Genomic DNA, 12371 nt, shown 5'->3' on the forward strand with positions numbered 1-12371 from the left:
GTCATATAAATGTCCCCTAAATTGTGCAGAATTGTAGTTTTATGGGATCTCTCTGTCCAGACTATGAGTTCTGTTCTGTTCCTGCTGAATTGTGCTGCCATAGTTTTATGGGATCTCTCTGTACAGACTATAAGCAAACTTAGGGACTGTTCCTGCTGAATTGTGCTTAGTACAGGGAATACCTATGTACCATAGTTTTATGGGATCTCTCTGTACAGACTATGAGCAAACTTAGGGACTGTTCCTGCTGAATTATGCTTAGTACAGGGAATACCTATGTGCCATAGTTTTATGGGATCTCTCTGTACAGACTATAAGCAAACTTAGGGACTGTTCCTGCTGAATTGTGCTTAGTACAGGGAATACCTATGTACCATAGTTTTATGGGATCTCTCTGTACAGACTATGAGCAAACTTAGGGGGCTGTTCCTGCTGAATTGTGCTTAGTACAGGGAATACCTATACTGCCATAGTTTTATGGGATCTCTCTGTACAGACTATGAGCAAACTTAGGGACGGTTCCTGCTGAATTGTGCTTAGTACAGAGGAATACCTATACTGCCATAGTTTTATGGGATCTCTCTGTACAGACTATGAGCAAACTTAGGGGCTGTTCCTGCTGAATTGTGCTTAGTACAGGGAATACCTATGCTGCCATAGTTTTATGGGATCTCTCTGTACAGACTATGAGCAAACTTAGGGACTGTTCCTGCTGAATTGTGCTTAGTACAGAGGAATACCTATGTACCATAGTTTTATGGGATCTCTCTGTACAGACTATGAGCAAACTTAGGGACTGTTCCTGCTGAATTGTGCTTAGTACAGGGAATACCTATGTACCATAGTTTTATGGGATCTCTCTGTACAGACTATGAGCAAACTTAGGGACTGTTCCTGCTGAATTGTGCTTAGTACAGGGAATACCTATGTGCCATAGTTTTATGGGATCTCTCTGTACAGACTATGAGCAAACTTAGGGACTGTTCCTGCTGAATTGTGCTTAGTACAGGGAATACCTATGTACCATAGTTTTATGGGATCTCTCTGTACAGACTATGAGCAAACTTAGGGACTGTTCCTGCTGAATTGTGCTTAGTACAGGGAATACCTATGCTGCCATAGTTTTATGGGATCTCTCTGTACAGACTATGAGCAAACTTAGGGACGGTTCCTGCTGAATTGTGCTTAGTACAGAGGAATACCTATACTGCCATAGTTTTATGGGATCTCTCTGTACAGACTATGAGCAAACTTAGGGGCTGTTCCTGCTGAATTGTGCTTAGTACAGGGAATACCTATGCTGCCATAGTTTTATGGGATCTCTCTGTACAGACTATGAGCAAACTTAGGGACTGTTCCTGCTGAATTGTGCTTAGTACAGAGGAATACCTATGTACCATAGTTTTATGGGATCTCTCTGTACAGACTATGAGCAAACTTAGGGACTGTTCCTGCTGAATTGTGCTTAGTACAGGGAATACCTATGTACCATAGTTTTATGGGATCTCTCTGTACAGACTATGAGCAAACTTAGGGACTGTTCCTGCTGAATTGTGCTTAGTACAGGGAATACCTATACTGCCATAGTTTTATGGGATCTCTCTGTACAGACTATGAGCAAACTTAGGGACTGTTCCTGCTGAATTGTGCTTAGTACAGGGAATACCTATGCTGCCATAGTTTTATGGGATCTCTCTGTACAGACTATGAGCAAACTTAGGGACTGTTCCTGCTGAATTGTGCTTAGTACAGTGGAAATTTTTCTTTATTAAGTCCTGATACAAACAAAGCTAAATAAATAGCATACCAAATAAACATTCATATACATTTGCAATATATACCTAAACTTATTTGCATAACTTACAGAATAAAGCTATTTACACTATACAGTTGTATTCTCTATATAAATATTGCAGTTCTTTTCGTGTTCAAAACAAGTGGCACAGGCTGACTGACTCTGATCATAACAAAACAAAACAAAACTCTGACTCCAGGAAGGTAAACCATTGGGCTACTCACCTAAAACCATATGATTCCTTTCAGAAAAATATAAAACAGCAAAAATCTACGGGGGTGAAAAGAATTAGCCCAACACCAAAGAGACATCAGGATTAGCAAACGACTCACGGTGGATCAAACTGAATGTCCCTCCATAGACCCTTCCACCTTGCTTCATCCATCCTTTGTCTCTCCATCCTCTGTCTCACCTTTTATATCTTCCCGAGCTCCCCCAGTATCATCTCCACCACCACTGGACAGGAGAGGACCTCACGCCTCAGAGAAACCTTGCACCGTGCACTCCAGCTGTAAAAGCGGACAACAGAGCTGACTAAGAAAAGAGTTCCCAAATCATAACCCCCATAGGCCCACTCCTGGTAACTACAACCAGAGAGACAAGGAATGGCCAAGGCAGCAGAGACTTGTTTGTAGACATCAATGTTAAAGTAAGAAGTGGTCCATTGTTTCCCCAGAACGTTCCTCTCATGGGGGGTTGTGATCATCAGTGCGTCTGTTCTTCAGATCCCCATTAACATAAACAATGTCCTTAAACTTTGGGGGGACCGTTTGGAGTTGACTCAACAGAGCCCTGATCTAAACACTTTGTCTGGACAGTCGTTCAGGGCCAGTGATCCATGAGGAGCCATCCATGATCCAAGTAGGAACCCAAGTCTCTCCCATCAATCTCTCTTCTAAGTGAAGCCTTTATCTCCCCAACACCTCCACCTCATCACCTTCAGACTCATTACACCATAAGGAGCACCACGAGGAGTAGGAAATATTATTATTAACCCAAAAATAAGAGTAAAGTTCCAACTTCTTGTGTTTTACAGCCACTACTTTATTCATCAAGGCATGAGACACAACATCAATAAATACACATCAGACACAACTTATTAAATAGTCTTGAGGGCCAGCACTAACTTCACCTGTGGTTACAATTACTAGTATTGTTACAGTGTCCCGTGTTGTACGAGGTCAGGACACAAAAAGAAAGATGTTCCCAATTTCCCAGCCCCATGTAGTTCTTTCCTCCTCCCCATTCACTTGACGTCATATCTGTTATGAGGTTGCTCTCATATTGCAGCTGGGGAGAGGTTTAGACTTCCCTTGGAAACTGCCATATTTCCTTTGTCTGAATTTCTAGAGACCGTCCCCCATCTCACTGTCATGTCATCACTCTGCTGATGACCAGACCTTATTAACCCTTTCTATACCAACCAAAATCCATTCCGTCCCTTCTGTGGAACTATAACTGGTCTGTCTCAGAGTAACCCTATTAACAAGGAGCACACGCTCTTCTCCAAGCCTCTATCCACCATATGAGGGATCAATGAGAAATACATAAAGCACTGCTGTCTCTGACCCCAGAAGAAACCTCCCAAAGTTCTTCCCAGACCGACCATTATCATTAAAACAACTAACAAATTTACCCAGAACACTTGTCAAGGAGCAGCTAGAGATACTCAAGGTTTCCCAGTGAAGTATTAAGTCTTTGTATCAGTCCTTTATTATCCAAGTCATCAGGTTCTACCTCCGCTCCAGATTCTGCACCATTATAAGACCTCCCAGGTGCCGAAAACAAGAAGGTGCTGCCGTCCTTCATGGATCAATTCTGCAAAAGGAAAAAGGAGGTTTGTCACAGTTACGGGACTTCTGCACGTGACTAGTGATGGGCAAATTTAATCGCCAGTGTGAATTCCCATGATTCGCCGCCGGTGAATAAATTTGCGAAAATTTGCCAGTGTCAAAAGAAATGGATGCTGACGCAAAAAATCCGCCGGCAAATGTGCCAAAAAACAGATGCTGGCATCCAAAAAATGGACGCCGGCGTCAAAAACTAGACGCTGATGCCATTTCGCAAATTTTTCGCTATATTGCGAATTTCATGGGAAATTCACACATTTTTTGGCCCATCACTGCACGTGACTTTAGGTGTGACTATTAGGGGTCATTCAGTCGATCACTCATCTTGCACACAGGTTAGACTAACATAACAGCCCCCCAAATACCAACCAATACACAAACTGGCTGCCACCACTCTTCACACTGGTCTTGAGAGAAACCAGGTACTCTAGTAGTGAAGGAGTTAATGTAATTGAAACACACACACTTCCTACCAGCACTCAAAGAGTTAACTTGCATCCAGACAGACTAGCGCTTCCATTCAGCATGCAGAGGGTTAAGGCTCACACAGTTCATTTAGAGCACCAAAGACAGACTTATTTAGTTATAGAGATTTAATATTATATAGTGAATAAAGTAGCCCCTCTTGTAAAATATAAGGATATTATAAGTTACCGAGGAGTTTCATGACCATATAAAAGTACGAGGCCGAAGGCCGAGTTATACAGGTCATGGAACTCTGAGGTAACTTCTAATATCCTCATATTTTACAACTGGGGGTACTTTATTTATTATAATACACACGTTTCAGTGAGTCATGTGACAGAAATGACATCAGAACTCACCGTTTATAACTGATGACATCAGAACTCACCGTTTATAAGGATATAATTTACAAGATATTCATGGCTTTTGTGTATTATAAAAGGTATAACAGTGGAATTAATAAAATGATGTTATAAAAAGAGACATATATTCAATAATACAAACAGTTTATAAAATAAAAGGGAAAACATGGAAGACTTATACTTAGCTTCAAATATATAGAATTATTGGTCCTGGAGGCAAGGGGGAACAAAGGGATGAACTTCCAACAGCAATTGGTCCTTCTAAGTAAATCCAATTCTTAGTCAGAAGAGCTGACTATTTATCAGTGATTTCAGGAGCATCAGATAATTGGACACTCCCCCTCCCTCAGGAATGCAAGGGGCGTGGCCTAGCCAGACACTGAGTTGTTTATGAGCTCCTGTGAGTAGGAACTGGACCAAGAATATAATGACCATAACTCCTTATAGGAACATAGGAGAGAGATGATATTATATTCATTGGTTATTAATTCTCTCAGGGATTCCATAGATACTAAACATCAATACTGTGTGACCTGCCCCTGCCCAGATATTCACATCTGATACACAGAGTAACTAACCCAGTCATGTTTGGACTCATCTGAAACCTGAAAATACCTTGGAAACATCAGCAGTTGTTTATACTGTTGGTACAACAGGTCTGGGTTCTGTGAGGATAAATATATTTGAGGATATGTTATGTGTGACCTTCACTTCACCTGTGAGTGGTCTTGCTGAGAACTTTAAAGGGAAACTGTCATGGGAAAAATTTTTTTTTTCAAAATGAATCAATAGTGCTGCTCCAGCAGAATTCTGCACTGAAATCCATTTCTCAAAAGAGCAAACGGATTTTTTTATATTCAATTTTGGAAATCTGACATGGGGCTAGACATATTGTCAATTTCCCAGCTGCCCCCAGTCATGTGACTTGTGCTCTTTCAGTTACTCTTTACTGCTGTACTGCAAGTTGGAGTGATATCACCCCCTCCCTTTCCCCCCCAGCAGCCAAACAAAAGAACAATGGGAAGGTAACCAGATAGCAGCTCCCTAACACAAGATAACAGCTGCCTGGTAGATCTAAGAACAACACTCAATAGTAAAATCCAGGTCCCACTGAGACACATTCAGTTACATTGAGAAGGAAAAACAGCAGCCTGCCAGAAAGCATTTCTCTCCTAAAGTGCAGGCACAAGTCACATGACCGGGGGCAGCTGGGAAACTGACAATATGTCTAGCCCCATGTCAAATTTCAAAATTGAATATAAAAAAATCTGTTTGCTCTTTTGAGAAATGGATTTCAGTGCAGAATTCTGCTGGAGTAGCACTATTAACTGATTCATTTTGAAAAAAATGTATTCCCCATGACAGTATCCCTTTAAATTCTCCCTCCTTGGGCTTTCCCCCCTCCACATGGAATGGCTCTGATCAGCCCGGGCTTGGAGAAGCTCATTATAGGTTGTGACCCTGTTATAAATGGCTGATTCCAGACCTTAGTGAACAGGGGCCTGTCATGTGTCTGATTTAGGTGAAGAAATTGGTTTTCATGATACCGTGGCCTGTTTTATTAACTCTATCAGGCCTGTCTCATGACAAGGTTAAACATGACTTTTTCCTGAATTTTTGGTCTGTATTGAGAATAGCAATGGGGGCCAGTTCTCAATCTTAGTCCATGTAAATCTGTTAAAACACTGGAAGGACAAGGGTCTCTTTATCTACTGAAGTTGCTCCATTTCCCACAACAACATCCATGAAGGAGCCTTTAATCCTTAGAATCAAAATAGGTGAAGACTTGTCGGCTGTGCAGAAACAGGAGGTAAAAAATGAAGAACGGGGTTGTTTTCTCTGATTTAGCAGGTTATTGTCACTGAACCTGGGTTTGCTTTAAACAGAATTGCACAGGAGGCCAGAAGGAAAGCAGGAAAGCGATAGCAGATGAAGTAAAAATGACACTAGATTTAGGGGTGATTGAAGAAGCCGCTAGTGATTGGTCCAGCCCAATAGTAAAGCACTGCGTATCTTGACAGCGCTATAGAAATAAACGATGATGATGATGATAGTGCTTCTTCCTAAGCCAGGTGGTAGCTGGAGATTTTGCAATGACTATCACAGACCTAATGTAAGTCCACATTTCAGTCTAAGATAAAGCCTTTTGGTTTACAAAATGTTCCTGTAACTCTTCCAAGGGCAACGGAGAACATATTGAAGCTCCCAGACAATAATGTGATGATGTCCCTCAGCAACGACTGGAATTCACATGTGATGAGAGTTCAGCAAGTTTTACAGAGAATCCAAAAAAGTCTATAATTGGGACCTGGGTGACGTTATTAACCCTACGTAAACAAAACAGATACAAATCCAGAGTAGTGACGTCCCATGAATAAGAAACAAGTCGGTGATTTCTCAGGGATTACAGGTAATATTGGAGATTTATATCAAACCTTGTCGCCCCTGTTGCCCCTAAATAGATCTCACAAAAGGCAAAGAATCTGTAATAATAAAGGGACCACTGAGGCAGAGCAGTTATTTAACTCATTGGAGGTTGATTTGTTTGCTGAGCCAATAGTATTTGCACCAGAGGTTTCAAAACATTTCATGACTCAAACACATACATCAGAAGTGGGTTTAGGTGCAATTCTCTTACAACCCAACAGCTCCTACATAATAACAGTAATTTAGGTTGAAATAAGACACACGTCCATCAAGTTCAACATTTTAAGTCTATATATAACCTGCCTAACTGCCAGTTCATCCAGAGGAAAGTGAAAAACCCATCTGAAGTCTCTCCAATTTGCCTCAGAGGGGGAAAAATTCCTTCCTGACTCCAAAATGGCAATGGGACCAGTCCCTGGATCAACTTGTACTATGAGCTCTCTCCCATATCCCTGTATTCCCTCACTTGCTAAACACCATCCAACCCCTTCTTATACCTATCTAATGTATCAGCCTGTACCCCTGATTCACTTCCCAGCTCTCCCTGTAACACCCCTTTCCCTCCTCTAATCTCATTGGCTCCCTCCTGTCTGCTGGGAGGAGCTACTGGTGAATAAAGCATCCGACCCTTCCTTGTACCTATCTAATGTATCAGCCTGTACCACTGATTCACTTCCCAGCTCTCCCTGTAACACCCCTTTCCCTCCTCTAATCCCATTGGCTCCCTCCTGTCTGCTGGGAGGAGCTACTGGTGAATAAAGCATCCGACCCTTCCTTGTACCTATCTAATGTATCAGCCTGTACCCCTGATTCACTTCCCAGCTCTCCCTGTAACACCCCTTTCCCTCCTCTAATCTCATTGGCTCCCTCCTGTCTGCTGGGAGGAGCTACTGGTGAATAAAGCATCCGACCCTTCCTTGTACCTATCTAATGTATCAGCCTGTACCACTGATTCACTTCCCAGCTCTCCCTGTAACACCCCTTTCCCTCCTCTAATCTCATTGGCTCCCTCCTGTCTGCTGGGAGGAGCTACTGGTGAATAAAGCATCCGAACCCTTCCTTGTACCTATCTATGGGTGACCTTGTGTCAGCTGAAAAGAGCTACTGGTAAATAAATCATTAGAGAGATTATTATATGATCCCCTTATATATTTATACATAGTTATCATATCTCCCCTTAAGCGCCTCTTCTCCAGAGTGAACATCCCCAATTTGGCCAGTCTTTCCTCATAGCTAAGATTTTCCCTTTACCAGCTTAGTTGCCCTTCTCTGTCCCCTCTCTAATACAATAATGTCCTGTTTGAGTGATGGAGACCAAAACTGTAGGGCATATTCTAGATGGGGCCTTACCAGTGCTCTATACAGTGGGACCCCCTCCTCCCGTGACTCTCTGCCCCATTTAATACAAGTCAAGACCTTATTTGCCCTTGATGCTGCTGACTGGCATTACTTGCTACAGACAAGTTTATTATCTACAAGGACTCCAAGCTCCGTCTCCATTATGGATTTGCCTAGTGCAGTCCCATTAAGGGTATAAGTGGATGTTGTTACATCCCAGGTGCAGGACTTTACATTTATCAACATTGAATCTCATTTGCCACTTAGCTGCCCAGATTGCCAGTTAGTCAAGATCCTGTTGCAAGTGCCACATCCTGGATGGAATTAATTGGGCTGATAGTTTTGTCTCATCTGCAAACACTGATACATTACTTACAATCCCCTCCCCTAAGTCATTAATGAACAAGTTAAATAAAAGTGGCCCCAATACTGAGCCCTGGGGGACCCCACTAAGAACCTTACTCCAAGTAGAGAATGTCCCATTCAATCAATCAGATTAGTCTGACATGACCTATCCTTCATAAAGCCAAGCTGATTGCTGCACATAATGTCATTCAATAGGAGAACATTTTGAATGTGATCCCTTGTTTGACAAGATTGAGCTGAGCCATCAGTGCAGTTATGAGGTGAGCCTGGCAACTCCGACTCTGATTTATAAAATGAAGTTACATTTATAACAGAGAAGAGAACAGATAAAGAGAGTTTAGTAAATGATTTAGTGGCCCCTGAGTGTAAGAGGTGGGGCCCCTGCCAGTATTATGTGACACTGTGGAATTTCCATTTAGTTGAGTTTGCAGTTAGCAGCACTGACCACAAGAGGGGGCCACACAGCCACTGGGAACACACATTTGTACTGGAAATGGATCAAAGGGAGACCATGGGGGGGTAGTACTAGGGAGTATTATAGAGGGAGTGGATTTGAGATCAGGGGGTTATACTTAGGGGTGTTTGTTTGTTTGGCTGCTGATCCCAGTTGCAACATAACAGCAGGGGGGTAAATACAGACCCTGTGGGGGGGGGCAGTATCAACAGATATTGGTAAAAACAGGAGAACCCGTGGATATGTTGGGGGCCCTTAAATGAATTTGCTGTGGGGACAGTAACATGTAGTTAGGCCTCTGTGTAGCAGCACGGGATGATAAAAGACCCCCCAGCATCAAGTTCATCCCCCATGTGTCCCACCTTGTTGCCTTGTCCCTTCTCTATACTGGGGGTGAAGGGGCCAAGGGTTCAGGGAATTAGGACTTGGCCAAGTGATTGGGGAACTGCCAGTGAGGGGCACTGGGTTGGTTTGGGGGTATAACAGGGTGGGCCGGGGGTATAACAGGGTGGGCCGGGGGTATAAAAACTGGATGGGGTCATTAACAAGGAGTCTGTTGTTGGGGGAACTGGGCATCACTGGGGAGTCATGGCAATAGCAACAATCAGGAGATACAAAGAAAGAACTGGAGCATTTCAGGGGATGCTGGGAGTTGTAGTCAATTGGGGGTGGGGCAAGTACTGAATGTGCAGCTGGGGGAGGGGAGGTAAGTGTTGCAGTTGGGCAATGGGGAAGTGCTTTGTGTTTATTGAAAAGGGAAATGAATGAAGTGACAAATGTTGCACCACCAGGGGGGGGGGAGAAGACCTGGTTTCCTAACTAGTCAGTGTGGGGGGGATGGGAAAACATGGAAAAAATGAAATGCTGAGGTGAGTAGGGGCAGTAAGAGTTGAGATGGGGCAGTAAGAGTTGAGTAGGGGCAGTTAGAGGTGAGATGGGGCAGTTAGAGGTGAGTAGGGGCCGTTAGAGATGAGTAGGGGCCGTTAGAGGTGAGTAGGGGCAGTAAGAGGTCAGTAGGGGCAGTTAGAGGTGAGATGGGGCAGTTAGAGGTAAGTAGATGCCGTTAGAAATGAGTAGGGGCCGTTAGAGATGAGTAGGGACAGTTAGAGGTGAGTAGGGGCAGTTAGAGGTGAGAAGGGGCGGTTAAAGGTGAGTAGGGGCCGTTAGAGGTGAGTAGGGGCCGTTAGAGGTGAGTAGGGGCCGTTAAAGGTGAGTAAGAGCAGTTAGAGGTGAGTAGGGGATGTTAGAAGTGAGTAGGGACAGTTAGAGGTGAGTAGGGGCAGTTAAAGATGAGTAGGGGCAGTTAGAGGTGAGTATGGGCAGTTAGAGGTGAGTAGGGACCGTTAGTGGTGAGTAGGGGCAGTTAAAGGTGAGTAGGGACAGTTAGAGGTGAGTAGGGGCCTTTAGAGGTGAGTATGGGCAGTTAAAGATGAGTAGGGCGAGTTAGAAGTTAGTAGGGGTTGTTAGAAGTGAGTAGGGGCAGTTAGAGGTGAGATGGGGCAGTTAGAGGTGAGTAAGGGTAGTTAGAGGTGAGTAGGGGTGGTTAAAGGTGAGTACGGGCAATTAGAGGTGAGATGGTGCAGTTAGAGGTGAGTAGGGCAGTTAGAGGTGAGATGGTGCAGTTAGAGGTGAGTAGGGGCAGTTAGAGGTAAGTAGGGGCAGTTAGAGGTAAGTGGGGGCAGTGAGAGGTGAGTAGTGGCCGTAAGAGATGAGTAGGGGCAGTTAAAGGTGAGTAAGGGCAGTTAGAGGTGAGTAGGGACAGTTAGAGGTGAGTTGGGGCAGTTAGAGGTGAGCAGGGACAGTTAGAGGTGAGTATGGGCAGTTAGAGGTGAGTAGGGGCTGTTAGAGGTGAGTAGGGGCAGTTAAAGGTGACTAGGGGCAGTTAGAGGTGAGTAGGGGCCATTAGAGGTGAGAATGGGCAGTTAGAGATGAGTAGGGGCAGTTAGAGGTGAGTAGGGGTCGTTAGAAGTGAGTAGGGACAGTTAGAGGTGAGTAGGGGCAGTTAAAGGTGGGTAGGGGCAGTTAAAGGTGAGTAAGGGCAGTTAGAGGTGAGTAGGGACAGTTAGAGGTGAGTTGGGGCAGTTAGAGGTGAGTAGGGGCCGTTAGAGGTGAGTAGGGGCAGTTAAAGGTGAGTAGGGGCAGTTAGAGGTGAGTAGGGGCCATTAGAGGTGAGTAGGGGCAGTTAGAGATGAGTAGGGGCAGTTAGAGGTGAGTAGGGGTCGTTAAAAGTGAGTAGGGACAGTTAGAGGTGAGTAGGGGCAGTTAAAGGTGAGTAGGGGCTGTTAGAGATGAGTAGGGGCAGTTAAAGGTGAGTAAGGGCAGTTAGAGGTGGGTAGGGACAGTTAGAGGTGAGTTGGGGCAGTTAGAGGTGAGTAGGGACAGTTAGAGGTGAGTAGGGGCAGTTAGAGGTGAGTAGGGACAGTTAGAGGTGAGTAGGGGCAGTTAGAGGTGAGATGGGGCAGTTAGAGGTGAGTAGGGGCCATTAGAGGTGAGTAGGGGCAGTAACAGGTGAGTAGGGGTCATTAGAAGTGAGTAGGGACAGTTAGAGGTGAGTAGGGGCCGTTAGAGGTGAGTAGGGGCAGTTAGAGGTAAGTAGGGGCAGTTAAAGGTGAGTAGGGGCAGTTAGAGGTGATTAGGGGCAGATGATGATGATTAGTGGGAGAGGAATAGATAAGTAGGGGCAGATATGGTTGGGTGGGGGGATAGAGAGATGGGTAAGTGCAGAGGGATAGAGGTGAGTAGGGGCAGTTAGAGGTGAGTAGGGGCAAATGGAGGGGAGAGATTGGGGCAGATAGAGGGTTGGGAAGAGAGATATAGAAATAAACAGGGGCAAATGGAGTTGACAGGGGCAGATATGGTCAGAGAGATACAGAGGTGGGTAAGACCACAATGGACCTTTTTTCCCTTTAACCCCTTCATGTTCGACACACACACAGCACAGGATCTGCCGCAGATCTTACATTAACCCTCCCCTGTCCAGTACTGATAGCCACTCCCAATATCATGTCTCTGATCTACAGACTATTAGTTTATCAATACTTTCATTTTGGTGCAGAGCATTACCCCTTTAACCCCTTAATGCCAAGGGCATGTTCCTATTAACCCCTTCATGTATCAAATATCGCTCCACTGTTGGGGGTTCACCAGACGTGGCCTGGGGGGAACTCTTCGAGCTGCAAGGAAGTTGCACATCATTTCTCTATTAACCCCTCCTCTGCTGGATAGGAGCGAAGGGTGCAGCCCAAGTTTCCTGCCCCCCCCCCTCTTGCAGAAAAGAAGAACTTGAGAGAGAGACAAAAAGAGAGAGAGAGAAG

The sequence above is a fragment of the Xenopus laevis genome, chromosome 9_10S (genome assembly GCF_017654675.1).
Source record: "Xenopus laevis strain J_2021 chromosome 9_10S, Xenopus_laevis_v10.1, whole genome shotgun sequence".
NCBI lineage: Eukaryota > Metazoa > Chordata > Amphibia > Anura > Pipidae > Xenopus > Xenopus laevis.